This window comes from Gorilla gorilla, chromosome 2 (assembly GCF_029281585.2).
Source record: "Gorilla gorilla gorilla isolate KB3781 chromosome 2, NHGRI_mGorGor1-v2.1_pri, whole genome shotgun sequence".
Classification (NCBI taxonomy): Eukaryota; Metazoa; Chordata; class Mammalia; order Primates; family Hominidae; genus Gorilla; species Gorilla gorilla.
Window position 1 is genome coordinate 159616308 of NC_086017.1, and position 19392 is coordinate 159635699.

Genomic DNA, 19392 nt, shown 5'->3' on the forward strand with positions numbered 1-19392 from the left:
GTTCTGCAAAGCCAAAAGGAGAACCCAGAAGTCATAAGAAACTTAGAAGCATGGGGGAAATCAATAACAGAAAGTATAGACGAGTTGTCAGGGTTCTGTACAGAAATTTAAGGGAAAACCAGAGTCGAGTTTGTTCAGGTCAATGAACAGAATTGTAGGACCTCAGTAGATTGACTCTAGGAAACAAACAAACACGAAACATTAAAAAAAAAAAACTGCCAAAGCAATGTCTGAAGTGACTCCTAACCTCTCTTTTATCAGGGCTGAGCCTAGGTAACCACTCAGTGGGCAGATCTCTCACCCAAAAAAGGTGAGAGCAGAACCGAAAATATCAAAGTAATTATTGATAAGAAAGCGTGCTTTGATGTATTGCCCTCTTCCCAACCATTTCCACTATGAGCCTCCAGAGGTTTGAGATGATGAAGCAATAATGTCTGGGGGAGAGGTTAGCAATAATTTCTCCCCTAATTGCAAGGTAGATAAGAAAATATTTAATATTTCCTATGCAGTGTTAGAAAGTTTTCCAGTCTCTAAAATTCTATATCTACATTCAAATTTAATGAGGCTATTAACTAAAGTTGCTTCATGTTTGAGAGTTGTTTATAAAGCACATATAAAAGAGAAACTAAATGACGGGTATATACAATCAAGCAAAGGGTCATTACCCTCATTTGAACAACCAATATACAGCAATTAATGGGGATTTCTCAGTTTAGAAATATTTTTAAAGAGCAGGACTAAATTACTAAGGGAAAAGTGAAAAGTTAATTAGTTACTTCTGACTTGTGCTGGGCTTTATTGTTATGCAATCTTTTGAGGTCATCTTTAGAAACAAGATATTCATGTGTCCAAGGTGCTAAGCCCATCCGCTTGTTCTTGAGGTTCTAATTAACTTCCATGCTGGTTTGATTAACACTGGCATTTGCTTTTTCCTAGAAGAAAGCAGCCTCTGTATAAAAGAGCATAACTGACTCACTTTTGGTTAGAAGGCTTGATAATTACAGAATTTTTTTATGTGATAACGTTTTTTTTTGCATGGACTTTGTAATACATGACTTTTGTAACTTATATTGAGTTATTACATAAATGTACATTTTTAAAACTTTCTTCTTAAAAGGCCAAAGGGGAACTTTTACTATGTTTTTGTGAAAGAAGGCATGAAAAACAACATAAAATAAGCAATTTCATTTGTCTCTGCTTGTTATAATTGTAATATTAAAATAACCAGCATATTTTATTTTTGGTGTCTACTTGAATAGCCTATGCAACATAGTCACAGTGATTTCTCAGTTCCTTAACTTATCTTCAGGGTCCTACCATCTCCATTCCAGCCACCTGTTCTAATAGTTCTTCCCTGGAAATTTCATCTTATCATGTTCTTCTGCCAATATCGCTAGATCAACCTCTCTACTTTATGACCACAGTGACCATCTTTCCTTACAGCAAGAATGGCATAATTAGTGTTTCTAGTGGTTCTTAGAGTGAGTTGGAGAGGAAAGAAGATCATTCAAAAGGCCATTTTAGTAACAAAATAAAATAAATAAATAAACCAAAGTGGTAGTGATGAGAAGGTGAAAAATGGGAGTAAGAAATATTGTGTATGTAGAAGAGACAGACAGAAATTGGTTGAAGAGCAAATGTGGAAATTGGAAGAAATGAGTGTTCTAGTTTTCTACTGCTGCATAACAAATTACCATAAATTTAGTGGCTTAAAACAACACATATTTATTATCTCAAAGTTTCTGTAGGTCACAAGTTTGGGCATAGCTTCATTGGGTACTTTGCTCAAGGTTTCACAAAGCTGTAATCAAAATGGTGGTTGGGATGTATTCTCATCTGGAAGCTCAACTAGGGAAGTATTCACTTCCAAGCTTCCTCAGGTTGTTGGTAGAATTCATTTCTGTTTGGCTGTAAAATTCATGGCAGCTTACTTCTCCAAAGCCAGAAAGGGAGAGAGTATCTGCTATTTCCTGTGCCTTATTTTGGAAAAGGCTTACAGCCTCTTTTAAAGGGCTCACATGATTAAGTCAGGCCAACCCAGGATAATCTCCCTTTTTATTAACTAAAAATCAACTGACTAAAGACCTTAGTTACATCTAAGCTTTCCCTTCACCTTTGCAATATTCTACTGGTTATAAGTGAGTTACAAGTTTCACTTGCATGAAAAAGGAGATTACAAAATGTTGTGCATTTCACGGGGCGGGAATCACAGGCATCACTTTAGAATTCTGCCTATACAGAAAGAAAAAAACCCACAGATCTAAATACTTATCCTGGCTGAATGAGGACGTGGAGGTACTAGTGAAATGAGACAAAAAATAAACAGGCTTGGGAGAACAGATGTTTATACTTTCATTAAGATGATAAAAACATAAGAAGAGTTGCCCAGAGAAACTGAAAATAAGACGGAACGAAAGGTGGAGGTCCTAATTCAAAATATTGATTTACCCATAGAGGGTACATTTTAAGTTATCATATTAATATCTCATTAAAGAACAGAAAGAAATTTGGGAGCAGGAGGCAGGGAATAGAAATCAGCAAAGAGTATAGTAATTAGAGTAATTAAATATCATGCTGTGTTTGAATAAAAATGACTAAAATATAGGACAAAATTTAAGTAAGCATGCAGATATATAGCATGCAGGCCAGTGGGTTTTAGACTTATGTGTGCTTTTCTTAGGAAAGCTTCTTAAAGAAGGTATACAGATTAGGAATACAGATATAAAACTTTTTGTTCATAGATGACATGATCTATGTATAAAATTCAAAACAACAAAAAACTGGAACTAGTAAGTGATTATAGCAAGGTTGCAGAATACAAGGTTAGTATACAAAAGTAAATTACTTTCCTACAAATCAGCAATGCATAAGTGAAATTTGAAAATAAAAATACAACACCATTTTTATTAGCATGCTAAAAATGAAATACTTAGGTATAAATCTAACATAATATAAACAAAACTTATATGAGAAAAACTACAAACTCTGATAAAATAAATCAAGGAAGAGCTAAATAAGTGGAGAGATATTCCATGTTCACAGATAGGAGAACTCAGCATTGTCAATATATCAGTTTTTACCAACTTAATCTATAAATTCAGTGCAATCTTAATGAAATTCCAGTTGGTTATGGTTGAAGAATATCATACAAATATGAGTAAAATGGCTATATTAGTCATTTACAAGCACATTTTCAATGTGTTATGTGTGATTTTTATAATTATTTTATTCTACTCTATTTGCTTTGATCATAGTAACTGAAATTTCACATCTATTGACTCTTAAAGTAAAAATTGTTTGCATTTTGTATGTACTTGTCTATTATTTTCAATTCTCCAGTAAAATTCATGATTATTATATTTTAATAAAATATCATTTGACAGTGGGTTGGGAAATAAAAACTGGTCCTTCACCTCACAGATAGTTTCAGAAACCCTGCTCCAGGATACAAATAAGGACTTATAGGAGAGGCTAAAAGATGGAGGGAATAGAGAAGTTTAGAGACAGGGAATCAGGTGAAATTGAAAAATGGGGTCAAGAAAGACTAAAGGGAAAGGGAACAGTTGGAAGGGAAGAAGGGTAAAGTCACAAAGTAGAACCTTAGAGTTCATTTTCCATCTCATCATTTCCAAGTAATTTCAAGATTCAAGATATTGCCATACGTAAGGGACAATATGGGAAGGTGATAAAGGAGGCCATTGATGTTGAAGTTGAAGCTAGTTTGGTAGATGATAGCAGTATGGACAATAAAGTGTCTAAGGAATAATCCCTGCAAATCATAAAAATAAAATAATAAATTAAATGAAGAATATAAGGAGAACTTGAAGCTAGCATATCATGTCAAAAATGGGGAAAGAAAAGCAACCACCAGATATCATCAACTTCAAGGGAGGAGAGATTGTTAGATGGTGGTTGTAGAATAATGGTGTGGAAGAGGCATCAAGAAATAAGGACGAGGCATCTCCTTACATGCACATTGAGTTGGCAGAAGTAGAAAAGAATTTACTTCCAGCAGAAGGTCATCTTACAGAAATGGAACCTCCAGGAGAAAGTTGTGCTTGCATTTAAGGGAATTGAAGCACCATTAGAAAAAAAGATTCAGGTAGAAGAAGTTTGTTCTAGAAGTAATGCTTCCACCTCACACAGGGAAGGGGGCAAGGAAAAGTCCGAAGTTTTTAAAGTAGGCATGTTGGGGAAGGTTGGGCAAGTGGCGTCAGCATAAATTTCATGGATACTCAAGGATAATTTCCTTAAGCAAACAGGTGAACTGTGTGGATAAAAATACTGGCGTTCAGGGGAGGTAAGAAATCATGGGAAGATTTACTGAAGGGAGAGGTGAGTAGCCAGAATTTTATTTTAGTGAATTTTATGCCAGTAGAAGTAACAATGATGGCCCTCTATCCAGATGTGACCAATGTAATCAGGGGTCCTTGTCAGAGGGATGCAGGAGGAGTCAGAGTCTGAGAAAGAGACTCTGATGAAAACAGAAGTCAGAGTGATGTAGTTGACTGTTTTGAAGATTCCTTAAAAACCAAGGAATACAAATAAGTGGACTCTAGAACATGGAAAAGGAAAGAAAAAGGATTCTCTTTTAAAGCCTCTAGAAGAAATGCAATCCCATCAACACTTTGTTTTAACACTGTGAAACTCATTTCAGACTGATCATCTCCAGGACTATAAGATAATGTATATTGTTTTAAGCCATTAAATTTGTAGTAATTTGTTACAGAAGCAATAGAAAACTAGTACATGCCATTACATTTTAATTTAAAATTTTAATTACAATGATAAAACCACAACCTCCACTTATGCACACACACAAATCACATACACACACATGCACAAATATACACACAACACGTACACACTCAATCATAGAAGACTGCAAAATCCTGCACTGCAACCAAGATGTGAGCCGGTGTAAAAATTATGCCATCTTGCCTACTTGTTTTTTCTGAATTTTCAAGTTTTATATAAAGTTGGCAGATTAAAACATTCATTTCTATATAATTAACTAAAAATTATATTCAATGGATGAATGCAAAATAAATACAATCCATCTCCTAATCCATCTTAAGGTTAAAGTGTAAGATACTGAAACTGATCATTTAAAAGAAAAACCCTCCAATAATTTCAATGTAACAACACAAAAATATGTAAGGACATGACTCTTAAAAAGAGATAGAAATCATTACTGAGAACTTTTAAACCTCTTAGAAGTTTATTGATTTTAAAAATTAGCAGGAACATTACTACTAAGAGATATACCCAAGAGACTTTGCACAAACATCTGTTTTTACCAGCTTTGGTGTTCAGCAATAAAACCTTCCATTGTCCCAAGGCAAGGCCCTAGGAAATGCCCACCAACAGTTCCAACAGTCATTATGTATGTACTGTGTTCTCATCTCTGCCCTAAGGAAGTTAGACAGCAACCCAGTATTTTTTTTTAATTTACATACTTATTAAAGTCACACAGGTAAAACGTTTCCGAATGTGTTTTCAGAACACGTTTTATTTTAGTGCTTTCAAATGTTTTGAGGATAATTGTTAGGGGAATGAAAAAAATATAGGAGCTCAGTCTGAAAATAAAAATCTGTTTTGGCATTTTAACGTCTAAAGACTCGGGAACTGCCAAATGTTTGCTAATCAAGAAGCACTAGAGATTCACAATCAGTCCCCAAAATATAAAACAGTTCTATTCACTTTAAAAATATGTTTACTACATTTACTTACCGGCTGTTTAGCACAAATGTTTTTTGTCCCAAAGTGGAAAAGCTGGCAATCCTTTAATTTCCAAAGTGCTCATAGAGTGCAGCTGTAGATATACAAGGCATTTGTTAATGGCATATCAAGGTATCATTTGCTTCCCCTTTTGTCAGATACCGCCTTTATTTGAAGTCAACAGAAGCCCTTTCTCTTTTCCCTCTGGCACCATTTGAGGTTATTGTGTTTTCAGAGAATGCACACAGCATCAGGATATGGACTGATTTTGTTTTGAACCCATTCAGATGCAATGCTGACATTTTTTGGTAACTTTATATTTTTTGCTCTCTAATGTTCCATAGTCTTCAAAAATAGCCCAGAGAATTGCATTTGGGATTCATCGACATTAAAGTATCTGCTACCCAGAGTAAAATTCCAACAATAACAAGTTTATAACAACTCAAAGAGCATACCTTGTACTTGAAGGAATTTCATCATCCTTTTTAAAGGCATTTTCTTTAATTGAACCATAGTCTCACCTCTCTTATTGGATTCCAAATTTCCTTTTTAAGTATGAATATTTAGGGGTCAGTGGACTAGCCCTTGCTGATGTAATCTCAGCCTCAGTGAATACATATTGATTGGAGAAAAAGATTATCTTACTTACATGTATAGGAGCCATGATTCCAGGAATCAGTAAAATAATTCTATTGCCCATAAAACCGAATCAAGATTACAGCCACTTTGACTCCTCCTTTGGAACCTTTGGAAAAGGTTTAGTGTGTTGAAAAGAGAGAGAAAAGGAAAATTAGTGAAAAGAGCAAATATTTTGTGCTGTCTCAACATTCAATAAATTCCACTGTGTGCACAATTGCTTTAGAAGGAAGGAAATGACAAAGGTATTTAAAAGATTAAGCCTAGAAATGTACTTGTGGGTGGTATGACCTTGATCGTATAAATCAGGAACATCACCATATTATCTGAGGTTCAGCTTGCCAGCACAGCAGGTGCTGGCTAAAGAGTTGCTCAAGGTTTCTTCAAATGAGAGGACATCACTCAGAAACCCAACCATTTTTAGCTTCTACCAATTTGACACCCTTTCACTTACATGTTGCTACCATCTCTTCTTAAGACTTCAAAGAAACCACTAAAATAACCACTACAGAAGTCTTAGGGATCATTACCTAGAGTATCAGATTCATCCAAAAGAGTTCACATATATGATTAGTAATATTCTTCTGAGTAAAACAAAAAGTTCAAAAGGATGTTTGATGAACAGGTATTTAGGGTACTTATTTTTAAGGCCACTTTAAACTTCAGAGTAACTCTCTAAGGGAAATAAAACTTCTATTAAAGCTTTAATTAAGTTTAAAAAGAGCTCTAACAGAAAAATGTAAAAGCCACACTGCTGCTGCTGACTCTAGGTATCGAGACCTATAAAAGAGTATTTAAGAAGCAGAAGTGGGGCTGGGGCTTTCAGAGATATATTGATTTAAATTTGTGCATCCGTATTGTATTTTCCAGCCACTATGTTCATGCAAATCAACAGACTAGAACACTCAGGAACATTAAGGATGCTGTGACTATTTTTTCCCATCACTTTATTTTTTATAAGCCTAGAAGCTTTATCATCCCTTCAGGTCCTGGTTATGAGTGATGATGAAGCATATCATTGTCAGTGCTGTCAGATCAAGAAGAAAGTTTCAAAACTAATAGAGTGTATGTTTACATGGTTCGAGGAACATATACCATGCAGAAAACACATATAAAAACACATACAAAACCCACCTAATCTTCTGGTCTCATTATTCCCCCAAGTTTTTCTTAAAGACAATCAACACAACAAATTTTGAAAGATTGATGACATATCAAAGAATCAAATTTGAACATAATCCAAACCCAGAGTCCACAGTGTGTGTTTGTGTATGTGAAGGCAGAAGAGGGGAGGTGGAGGAAAACAGGGAGAGGGGGGATGTGAACTCTTGTTGTGAGAAGAGCTAGGCACCTGATATACTCTTTCATTTAGCCTTCCACTGACGGATCAAATGAGAAACTGTTTTGCTCTGTTTCTGAACTGATTGACATTTTAATTATTCTACAGCTGGAAGTGTTAATCACACCAGAGAATGAGGGGATAATTCCCAGCTGGTAAAATTTCACACAATAGCTTGGCATGCACCAACATGCAGATAGTTTAAATTATTTGTTGAAGAAAAAAATCAATATTTAAAACCTCTTCACAAATTAAACCAGCAACAATACAGCTACACTTCAAAACCTCATTACTTATGATTTGCACTTCCTATTTTTGACTCTCAGAGAGTCAAAACACCTTATGAATCTGAGAAATTCACAAATTTAAATGTTACTGATCTGAAAACTGTGAGATGATCAAAAGAAATTAAGATAATTGAATTTGGTTTTGTTTGTAAAATGTAATCTTTATTGCTGTTCAAATTCTGTTGCATTATTTTTAATATAAGCCTCTCTCTTAGAAGGTCCATGTTGTTTGGTAATGATCAAAAATCTTAAAAGATGTGCTTAACTCAGAGAAATATTTGTGTTAGTTCTTCACATACTTATCTGATCATAAGAATAACAAAGAGTGTTATTTCAGACTGTCTTTAGAGTTTCTGATTTGATAGCTCCAGAATAAACCCTAGGAATCTGAATTATCAGAAATGATTCTGGGTGGGTGATGCTTAAAATCAGACAAGTATGGAAAACACTGAAATGCATATTCTGAATTTTAAATTAAATTTCACTTAGTTCTATTGGTATATATAGCAAATACCTATTTTTCCCAAGTACTGAAACATAAAGATAACTACCAAAATTTCTGCCTGTTAGCTCAGGTTGTTAAAAACTAAACTTGATATTTTTTTCATAAAACAAATTCTCTTAAATATTCTAGTTTTAAAAAAACAAAAATAAATGGGACTTAATTAAGTTGAAAAGCTTCTGAACAGCAAAATAAATAATTATTAGAGTAAACAGACAGACTAAAGAATGAGAGAAAATATTTGTAAACTCTGCATCCAACAAAAGGACTAGTATCCTTTGAATCTACAAGGAACTCAAACAAATCAGCAAGAAAAAAACAAATAAGGCCATTAAAATGCAGGCAAATTACATAAATAGGCAGCTCTCAGAAGAAGATATACAAATGGCCAATAAGCATGGAAAACTCACTAATTATCAGGGAAACGCAAATTAAAACCACAATGAGATATCACCTTACCCTAGGCAGAATGGCCATTATTAAAAAGTCAAAAAACAATAGATGTTGGTGTGGATGTAGTGAAAAGGGAATGCCTATATGCTGCTGGTGGGAATTTAAAGTAGTACAGCCTCTATGAAAAACAGCATGGAAATCAGTATGGAAAGAACAGAAATAGAGCCGGCATTTGATCCAGCAATCTCACTAGCGGATATCTACCCAAAAGAAAATAAGTTATATCAAAGAGATACCTGCATGCATATGTTTATTGTAGCACAATTCACAGTTGCAAAGATATGGAATCAATCTGAGTGCCCATCAACTGATGAGTGGATAAAGAAAATGTGGTATATACACACCATGGAATATCAATTGGCCATAGAAAGGAACAAAGTAATATCTTTTGCATCAATTTGGGTGGAACTGGAAGCCATTATTCTAAAGGAAGTAACTCAGGAATGGAAAACCAAATGCTATAAGGGGGAGCGAAGCTATGGATACAAAAAAGCATATAGAGTGGTATATTGGACATTAGGGGGGATGGGCATAGGGTGAGAGGGAGGTGAGGAATAAAAACTACATGTTAGGTACAATGTATGCTAGTCAGGTGACAAGTGCACTAAAATTGTAGACTTCACCACAATACAATTCACACATGTAACCAAAAACCACCTGTACCCCTAAAGCTATTGAAATAAAAATAAATAAATATTCTAGTTTTGATAGTTAATAGAACTTTTGACAATCAAATGTTTTTTTAGTTTTTAACTTTGTTGTAAATCTTGAGAATGTGGATGTGCTTTCTTTTTAATAAAATCAGCCTCCAATGTTCAACAGAAAACACATTCTAAGAGAAATACTGCCACCTTAGATATTAACATTTTGTCTTCAAAGTAAGTTTTTCTCTATTTTTCATTAATGTGTATGAAGGAGTCAAACTTCAAAAGTTATGATAAACACGTTTTTAATCCATGTGAAATACACAGACATACGTGTACGTCTGTATTTCTGATTAATTAGGGAAGGTCTTCAGGAAAGAGATGCACTGTCAAAAGTTTGATTCCCTATAGGGAATGTGTTACTATGTGCTAAGTTTCATTCTAGCACATAGTAAAAAAGCAAAGTTGAGACAGCCATCATTATCACTATAATTACCATTTTATAAATGAAGAGACTGAAGTTTACTGAAAATAAATAATTCAAGGCTACATATTTTAAGTAGTAGATCTTGGACTTGAACAGAGTAAGTCTGACAAAAAAAAAAAAAAACAAAACCCAAACACAAAAAACCTGTGTTCTACTGCTACTTTATCTTTAATCTTTCTCCTAAGTATACTGATAAAATACAAACATTATTAAGTTGGTATCTGATATAGTTTGGATATTTGTTCCCTCCAAATCTCATGGTGAAATGTAATTCCCAGTGTTGGAGGCGTGGCCTGTGGGAGGTGTCTGGGTCAGAGGAGTGGATCCCTCTTGAATGGTGTGGTGCCCTCCCTACGGTAGTAAGTGAGTTCTTGCTCTGTTAATTCATGTGAGAGCTGGTTGTTTAAAGGAGTCTGGCTCCTCCCCCTGCTCTCTGTCCCTCTCTCACCGTGTGTTGCACTGGCTTCCCCTTCACCTTCTGCCATAACTGTAAACTTCCTGAGTCCCTCACCAGGAGCAGATGCTGGCACCATGCTTCCTGTACAGTCTGCAGAACCGTGAGCCAAAATAAAACTTCTTCTCTTTATAAATTACCCAGCCCCAAGTATTCCTTTATAGCAATGCAAGAACAAACTAAAACAATTTCCTTCATAATCTCTTAATTTTTTTTCCAGTTTGGGGGTAAAGTTTTAGAAAATTAACAGCTCTGTGTTTGATGAGCTGTGAAGCCCTAGTGTGGCAGAGGTTGCCTGGGACATAGAGCAAGCTACTGCTGCTGCTACCTTTAAACTTAAGAACAGAAGGAAAGATTAGTGTGCCATTAGCTAGAACTGACTTTCAGAACTAACAAAAGGCTTAGAAAGATATTCCCAAGAGTCTTAGAGCTGTAACATAAATAAATTTGGCTAGAATATTTTCAGAGATCTCTTAACCAAACTGAGGAAACAGAGACTAGGTTGGTGGCAGTCCTCTTACTTGAAACCAATCACCTTCTCATTCCACCACCATTTTCTTTTTCCCATCGCTTTCTGTCAGCTTTTAGTAATAACAAGGAAGAAATGGCTTCTTGTCACTTAACTTTTAAAATGAAAAAGTTATATATATATATATAATGATGTATATATATCTAATGATGTATATATATCTAATGATATATATATCTAATGATATATATATAATGATATATATATCTAATGATATATATATCTAATGATATATATATCTAATGATGTATATATCTAATGATGTATATATCTAATAATATATATATAATGATGATATATATATCTAATGATGTATATATATCTAATGATATATATATCTAATTTGATATATATATCATTAGATATATATATATATCATATCATTCTGTCTCTAAGACCTGTGTTTCATTTAATACAGAAAAAAAAGGCCAGTCCTCTATGAGTGTTGTAGATTCTGAATTGTTTTGAAGAAAACATGCAAACTGACTCTGCTCCGAGGTTGTGAAGCTCTTAGGCCCTTGGGTTGCTGATTTACAAGTTGATGTCCACATGCTGTATCTTTTTATGTCTCCATTTATAATGCAGTTATGCAGGCAAGTTAAGCTATAAGGACATCATCATTGATGTTGCAATTTGTGTATATGTTTTCTACCTCATTACATTCTCATCTTTCTAGCCCAAAGCCATGGGATTCTGGCCTAGGCTATAGCTTACTCTCATAACATAATGAAAAATGCAAAATCATCACAGAGAAAGCTGATGGTTAAAATCTTTACCCCCAGTCAGTTGATTTATTGGTGTATATGGCTTTAGAGTCAAATAAAAATTTGTCCAAGGCAAATTCAGGTAATTTTCTTTTTAGTATTTCCAGAATTCCCACCTGAGAGAGCAGGTAATTTTCAAAAGCAGAAATTTTAGCATCCTGTCAGTAAACATTTCTGTTTTAAAACAAAACCATATAAACAACACACAGAATAATAGTATGGGCTGTTTCTCTACAAAATCATAAAGTTTTAGATTATCTAGTAAATGGATACATTTGTAATTGATGCTACTTTCCCACTTCTGTAGTTTATAACTTAACAAGACAATTCTGCCCTCTCAATACTATATTGTCATGAGGAAATGTCTTCTGTGATTCTAGACATTAATGATTGTTTTGGAATTTTCCCTGATCAACTGATTAATCCCCACCCTGACTCAGCGCCTCAGACACAGAGTGAGGCCAAGAAATATCTGTTGGCTGAAAATACCCAATTCATTTAACTGAATTAACTGTTACTTAAAATAAAAAAATCACTGGGAAAAGTCCACAGCAGGAAAGAACAATTAAGAAATTAAGAGATTCACTAATTGTCCTTGCCTACTACTATTTACAAAGCTATTCGTTTGTTTAAACACAAATATCTATCTATCTATCTATCTATCTATCTATCTATCTATCTATCTATCTGTCTATCTATCTCTATCTTTAAAGAAAGGTAATCTTGCAAAACATTTATGGAGCCTGGATTCTTTACATGAATTGAAAAAAGTTGAGTTTTTATAATTTGAAAACTAAAAAACAACTCTCTTTTTACATGTACAAATGTTAGTGTTAATAGACATAAAGATAACTTCATTTTATAATCTCTTGTAAGAAAATATTTTTCTCATCTGGCTATAAGTGACAAATGTTTATCCTAAGGCTTTAACCTCCTAGTTCCTACTTCCAACTACAGCACTTGCTTATAATATATTCACACTATGCAAAATTTATATATTAACTAAAACTTATATAGAAATTATCATATACATCAATGCTAAAATTCTAACACACCTGAAGAGATAAGTTTATCTGTCCATTGTCTGCCTCAAAATAAGAGTAATTGAGGAAGGAGAGCATTAAAAAAAAAATTGGGGGAGATGAAAAGCTATACATCACAGGACTCAACCTCAAAGCTATGTAACTTTGATGCACACATAGATTACAGTAAATAGAGTGTGGGTTAAATAAATAATAGAATATGTTCACAAAATAGTAACATTGGCAATGTCCACCAAAACTAAGGCTGTTGAGGCAGAAATAATTTGATAATGGTTTATTGGAAGGCAAATCTGAGGATTGACCTAGGAAAACACACCAACAAAATTGGGAGTGTTCTGGAGTCTGTGACAAGTTGGAAGGCGTTTATAAGAAAGCTTGGAAGGGAGGGGGGACTCCTCATATGGGAGCTGTCCATTATTATTGATGGGCACAATACAGAGGTTACAATCCTTGGAAACAAATTGCAACATACAGGCTAGAATGTCTACGTGCAAGACAGTCAGTAAAACTTTATAATTCAGAAATAAATCAGTGTCCTTTTCAGTGTCAGTAGGTTATGCATTTATCAGTACGTCAACAATTTGAAAGCTCACGATAAGATTCTTTACTCATGGACAGGATGTTGCCATGAATCACAAGACCTTCCCAAGGTGGGTTAATTTGGAAGCCTGTTTACTTTTAAAGTAAACTGTGAGATTTGAACTGTAGGTTATCAGCAAAAAAGAAACCAATGGCAAAAAATAAATCAAATCTAATCTATTTATCTGAGGTTGACCCCGTCACAAAAGAAGGAAAGAGAAAAATAAAGAATGCTTTGCAGAATGGTTCTTCATGAAAAACACTTTTCTCTCTCTCTCTTTTTTTTCTTTTCTGTTTTTCCCATCCTGGGTTTTTCCAACTAGTTTAGATAGGAATCAAATTTAAAGAGAACACTAGTTGGCTGCAAATAAAACACCTGTGATGACTTTACAGCCAGTATCAACCCCTGATAGCCTGGTGTCCAGAGTGATATCAAGGTCATAGTAGCCAATCAAAAACATTTGCAAAATTAAAAATGCAATCTGTATCATGGTCAGGAATAATCTATTACCGAAAAATTTAGCCTTTTAGCAAGGTTATCAGAGAAACAACATTATTGGCACTGAAGTGTCATCTATCCAGAAATCCTGTCAAGTTTATTTTAACATAATTTCACCAGTGTTTCTTTGTAAGAGAAAAATTTGGTATACGTGCCTAATTTATTTGTTCTTTGATAATCAGGGGCATTTTATGAAGGTCGCAAAGGCCCAAAAGGGGCTTTATAAACACTTGTTTACGAACTATGTAAAGCCTTAAAAAAAGTTTTTCTTATGCTAAACAGTTTTACCGTACGATTTTTTTTTTCCTAAAAGGGATTTGAGCTCTGAACTGAACCCTTTTTTCTTTTTCTATTTATGACACAAAATAAAGATACCCACAGGCCATGAGTCTGACAATACTTAATAAATGGATCTGAGATAAAGTCATAATTGAAAGATAGTATCATTCTTTTTTGTAACTCTTGGATCAAGTTGCTGCTTTGTATAATTAGGACATACTCAATCTCATAATGCATGAGTTAATGTACTCTTAAAATATTGTGTTACAAAGAAATAATTACATAGGCAGCAATCATTGTAAATTGAATCAATTCCTAATGTTAAGGGAAAAAATTAGGGATCAGATGACTGAAATGCCAATATTTATGATTATACTGCTTGAATTTTTTCATCTTGGACCATGTGCAAATGAAATACAAATCATAAGCAAGATAGATGCAACTCAAGTACTTCATGTTCTGGACAGAGGGTAACACATCTCCTGGAATTGATGTTAATAATAAACAAAGAGGAATTCTGCCACCAACATCTGGCAAAAGTGATGACAGAAAAAGAGCTACCCAGGGATATGTTTTCTATCCAAGGCAGAGTTTTAGGAAGGGGCTGGGAAGCATGTGCTCACATTTCTCAAAAGTAGGATGTGTTTGTGATTGCTTGAACACCAATAGGAATGGACCGGTTACCAGCAGATGAGAGAACTTCAGATTGGAAGGAATTGCTGAGATGTTGCCCAAGACCCAGTTTCCACGAATGAAGTATAAATTGGGGAACTGATTCATCACAAGTCAAGAATTGCATTTTCTAGAAATAAAACAAAAGGTCAGAGTAAAACCAGAGAAACATGGATACAAGGTTCAGTCTCCCTGAGAACTCAGCTACAAATAGTTAAACTCCTTTATACCTTCGATTTGTCCCAGATTCCAGAGTAGAAATGACCTCATAGGCGGGGTGGGTGTGAGGAGATGAATGGGGACAAATCAGGGTGCAGATTCAGAGTGTAGGGCAGAAGACTACTTATTAACTTTACCCTCAACTCCTTTCTTCTTCCCCGTTGAATTTTGAACCAGTGACTAGTAATTGGTACTTCATTTAGAGCATGTCTTAACTCTAAAGCTAATAGCACTTAAAATGCCAAGGAGCAACTTGGTATGAGTGTGCCTAGCCCCTTTAAAAGGAAAAAAAAAAATGTTGCAGGCTCCTAAGACTTCACTCACATGCCCTAATTCTGGGGGTGGGAGGATGACTTGATAGATGACTAAATAAATGCTAATATTGTGATGCTATTACTTCTGAATGATTTATCAGAATTTTAGCACCCTTAGGAAATAAAAAATAAAATAAGGTTTTTAAAAAAAATATGGTGAGAGAGTAAAAAATCTGGATCCTTGGAGTGGGGAGTTGGGGATGATTAAGGGGTATGAAAAAAATAGAAAGAGTGAATAAGATCTACTATTTGATAGCACAATAGGGTGACTATAGTCAATAATAACTTAAATGTACATTTTAATGATTTAAAGGGTATAATTAGATTGTAACTCAGAGGATAAATGCTTGAGGGGGTAGATACCCCATTCTTCATGATGTGCTTATTTCATATTGCATGCCTGTATCAAACTACCTTATGTACCCCATAAAGATGTACACCTACTATATACCCACGAAATTTTTTTTTTAAATCTGGATTCTTCATTTAGTAAATACTTCTTGAGGGCCTAGCATTGTGCTGGGCACTGAAATAGCATGGTAAGCTAATGAGTCATGGTTCCTGACTTCAAGAAACTTGCAATCTAGCAAGGTAAGTAAACAAAGAGGCAATTGCAAATATTATGACAGAGAAAAGGGCAAAGTTCTAGAGAAGCACACATCTAGGGACCTTCTCTGAATTACTAACATACACTGAAATAGAAATTTTATGACTTTAAAAGGAGTGCGTTTTTTTAGAGATGTTGTTTTCTCCATATATTTTATCAGAAAATTTAAAATGCAGATTGAAAAAAACAAATACATGTTAAGTATCCCTTATCCAAAAAGCTTGGGACAAGAAGTGTTTTGGAGTTTTTCAAATTTTGGAATATTTGCATATACATAATGAAATATCTTGGGGATAGAACCCAAGTCACAACACAAAATTTATTTATGTTTCATACACACCTTGTACACTTAACCTGGAGATAATTTTCTACAATATTTTAAAACAGATTTGAGCATGAGACAAAATTTGTGTACGTTGACTCATCAGGAAGCAAAAGTGTCACTATCTCAGCCACTCATGTGGATAATCTGAAGATTTTTTTTTCTGGCATTACCATCACTCCTGACTCTGAATTTATATGCTATTAATAAGCAATCATTTTCTTACACTTATTCACACATAGGTATTTAACTGTTAAAAAGAGGACACACCATTAATACAGTGAAAAAATAATGTGTTTGAGGTAACCAAACAGCACAGTGTCATCACCAGAATGCCTGTATCAGCTGTCAAATAACATCCAGAAGCAATGGCAGACTTTCAGTCTCTACCTGCAATCCTCTGTTTAGATTAGAAGGTTACTATACATCGTATTGTATTTTGAGATAGGCGAGAAGAAGAATCAGAAGCACTTGAGGAACCAGAAAGTAGGTCCTCTAAAGATGAAGAAGCATCCTATTGGGTGGCTTCTTAAAATGTTTCTTCCAGAATGTCATCTGCCTCATTAACAACTTGTTTTAATTTTTCATTTTTTTGTCTTAGAATTATTTATTTGATTTTATAACTTACGTGATTTCTTGTTCTGTGATGAATGCATACTGCCCTAGTCCTTCAATAAGCCCATCACACATTTTCACCATGCCATCTCTAGGTAATTTTTCTGCAGTGTTAACAATGTCAGTCATCTTCATCATCACTGTTATCATGATCACTAGTCTGTTGTGTGCCTGCATTTTGATTGCAACCGATCATGTGAGGTCAACTGTATTATTTCCACTTGTGGCATCAAATGGGCACTCAAAAGTTTTGGATTTTGAAGCATTTCAGATTTCAAATTTTTAGATTAGGAATGCTTAACCTGTACAGGATTTTGAAATATTAGGAAGTAATTTCTTTCTCAATCCTAAAAACACTTTCTCTCTCTAAAATAAAATCGATTATTTTCTTAGGTTTTTAATTTAAGGGATTGCTCTAGGAAAGTCATTACAATATTTAACAAACATTTTTAGTAATAAATTTTTTAAATATCTGTTTTTACTCTTTTCCAAATGGTCTTTTTCATGAATATGAAAACACTTAATGTACTCGGGGGATGTATTTCATGTAAATTTTTATGTCCAAAAACTGAATTCAATTTTTTATCGACATTAAACACAACAACATCTGCAAGTCATTAAAAGGAAATTCCTTTGGAAAACACTATAGTTTGACTCTACTGAATGATTTTTCACTTGGAATAAAGTCATTCATACGTTTCATGATATTCCAAAAGCAGTTATGACCTAGATTAACAAAAATAAATTTTATTTTCATTAATATATTAGACATTAGGTTTTACAAACTACTTTTTCAATAATCAGTGTGTTCCTGATAATGTCTTTGGACATTGAATTTTATATTACAATAATTATTTTGTCAGTTATAAAAAGTATCATTCTTTTAAAAGGACACTTCAAAATAGTAAAAGAATTCTTTGAAAAAATCACCCCTTATGTCACCGGCTGTAAAATAATTCTACATAATACCATCTAATCATTTTCCACAGTGAAAAATATTTTACACAGTTATACAGTGTTTTTAAAATGAGCACACACAACAAATCCTGTTTCTCACATATTTCAATACTAATTTCAGAGATGTAAAGATAAATATATGTGTATGTAAATATCTATATATGTATGTAAAGTCTATATATACACATTTACATACATATAAAAATGCCCTCAGAATATGTTAGAAGTCACTTATCTGAAAGTCTAATATTTAGGTGGCCTGTATAGAATTGATATGCTTTAAAAATATAAAATGTAAATTTTTAAAAATTTGGTCAACATTTTTTGTCTTTTTTCCTTATCAAGAAAATAGTACTAAAAGAAATAAATTGTCTTAGTGAATGCTTCTCTTTTTTGATCTCATTAATATAAGGATAATGATCCTGCTTATACAGATGCTCCTTGACTTAACATAAGGTTTCATCTCCATAAACATTGTAAGTTGAAAATATCGTAACTTAAAAGTGCCTTTAATACACCTAAACTACTTAACCTTGTAAGCTTAGCCTAGGCTACCTTAAACGTGCTCAGACACCTTAAATTAGGCTACAGTTGGGCAAAACCATCTGGCAACACAGGACACTACAGAGTACCAGTTGATTACCCTCGTGATGGCATGGCTGACTGGGAGCTGCAGCATCACAAGAGAGCGTCTTACCACTTTCTATTGAATGTGTACGGTTTTTGCACCATCATAGAGTCAAAAAGTCAAGTCAAACCATTGTAAATTGGGGACCGTCTGTACATCAGTTTTTTATCCCTTTGATTTGTATACTAAATAGATGCAAGCATAAAAAGAATAAGATTTAAGGAGAAAATTATCTTCCTTTTCTACAACAGCAGAAATATGTGTTACTTCAGGAAATCGTTCAGTTGTTCTATAAGAAATTGCTGAACTTTAGGAAGTATTAACAAATAATCTAAACCAAGATCTTGTTTGCTTGTACAGTACTCAGATATTCTGAAGTCTTCCTTGAAATCTTTCTTTGTAATCTTTGACTGGTACCCATTTCATTGATCAGTCAAAAGATAATATGCATTTTAATTTTGGACTAATAAATGTGGGGTTGGACTAAGGCAAAAGAGAAATGTTCCCATATACTCTATCAGAATTTGATCTCAAGGTAATACAAACATGGACACCCCATCCATGGAAAGATACATTATTATATTTTTACATAATTAGAGTCCTTTTTAACCATATTTTGAAGCGTTGATAGTTGTAGATGTGGGGAAGGGGACCATTGTTCTTTCTCCAATCCTAAACAGCAAATACACAAAAAAATTATGTATACGATATACGTAATTTATATACTTATAATTACATGTAGATAAATAGTGACCAACATACAATATATCATTTTTATCATTTCTGTGACATAATTATATTCATATAAATTTTATATTTATATATAATATATATCATCCATA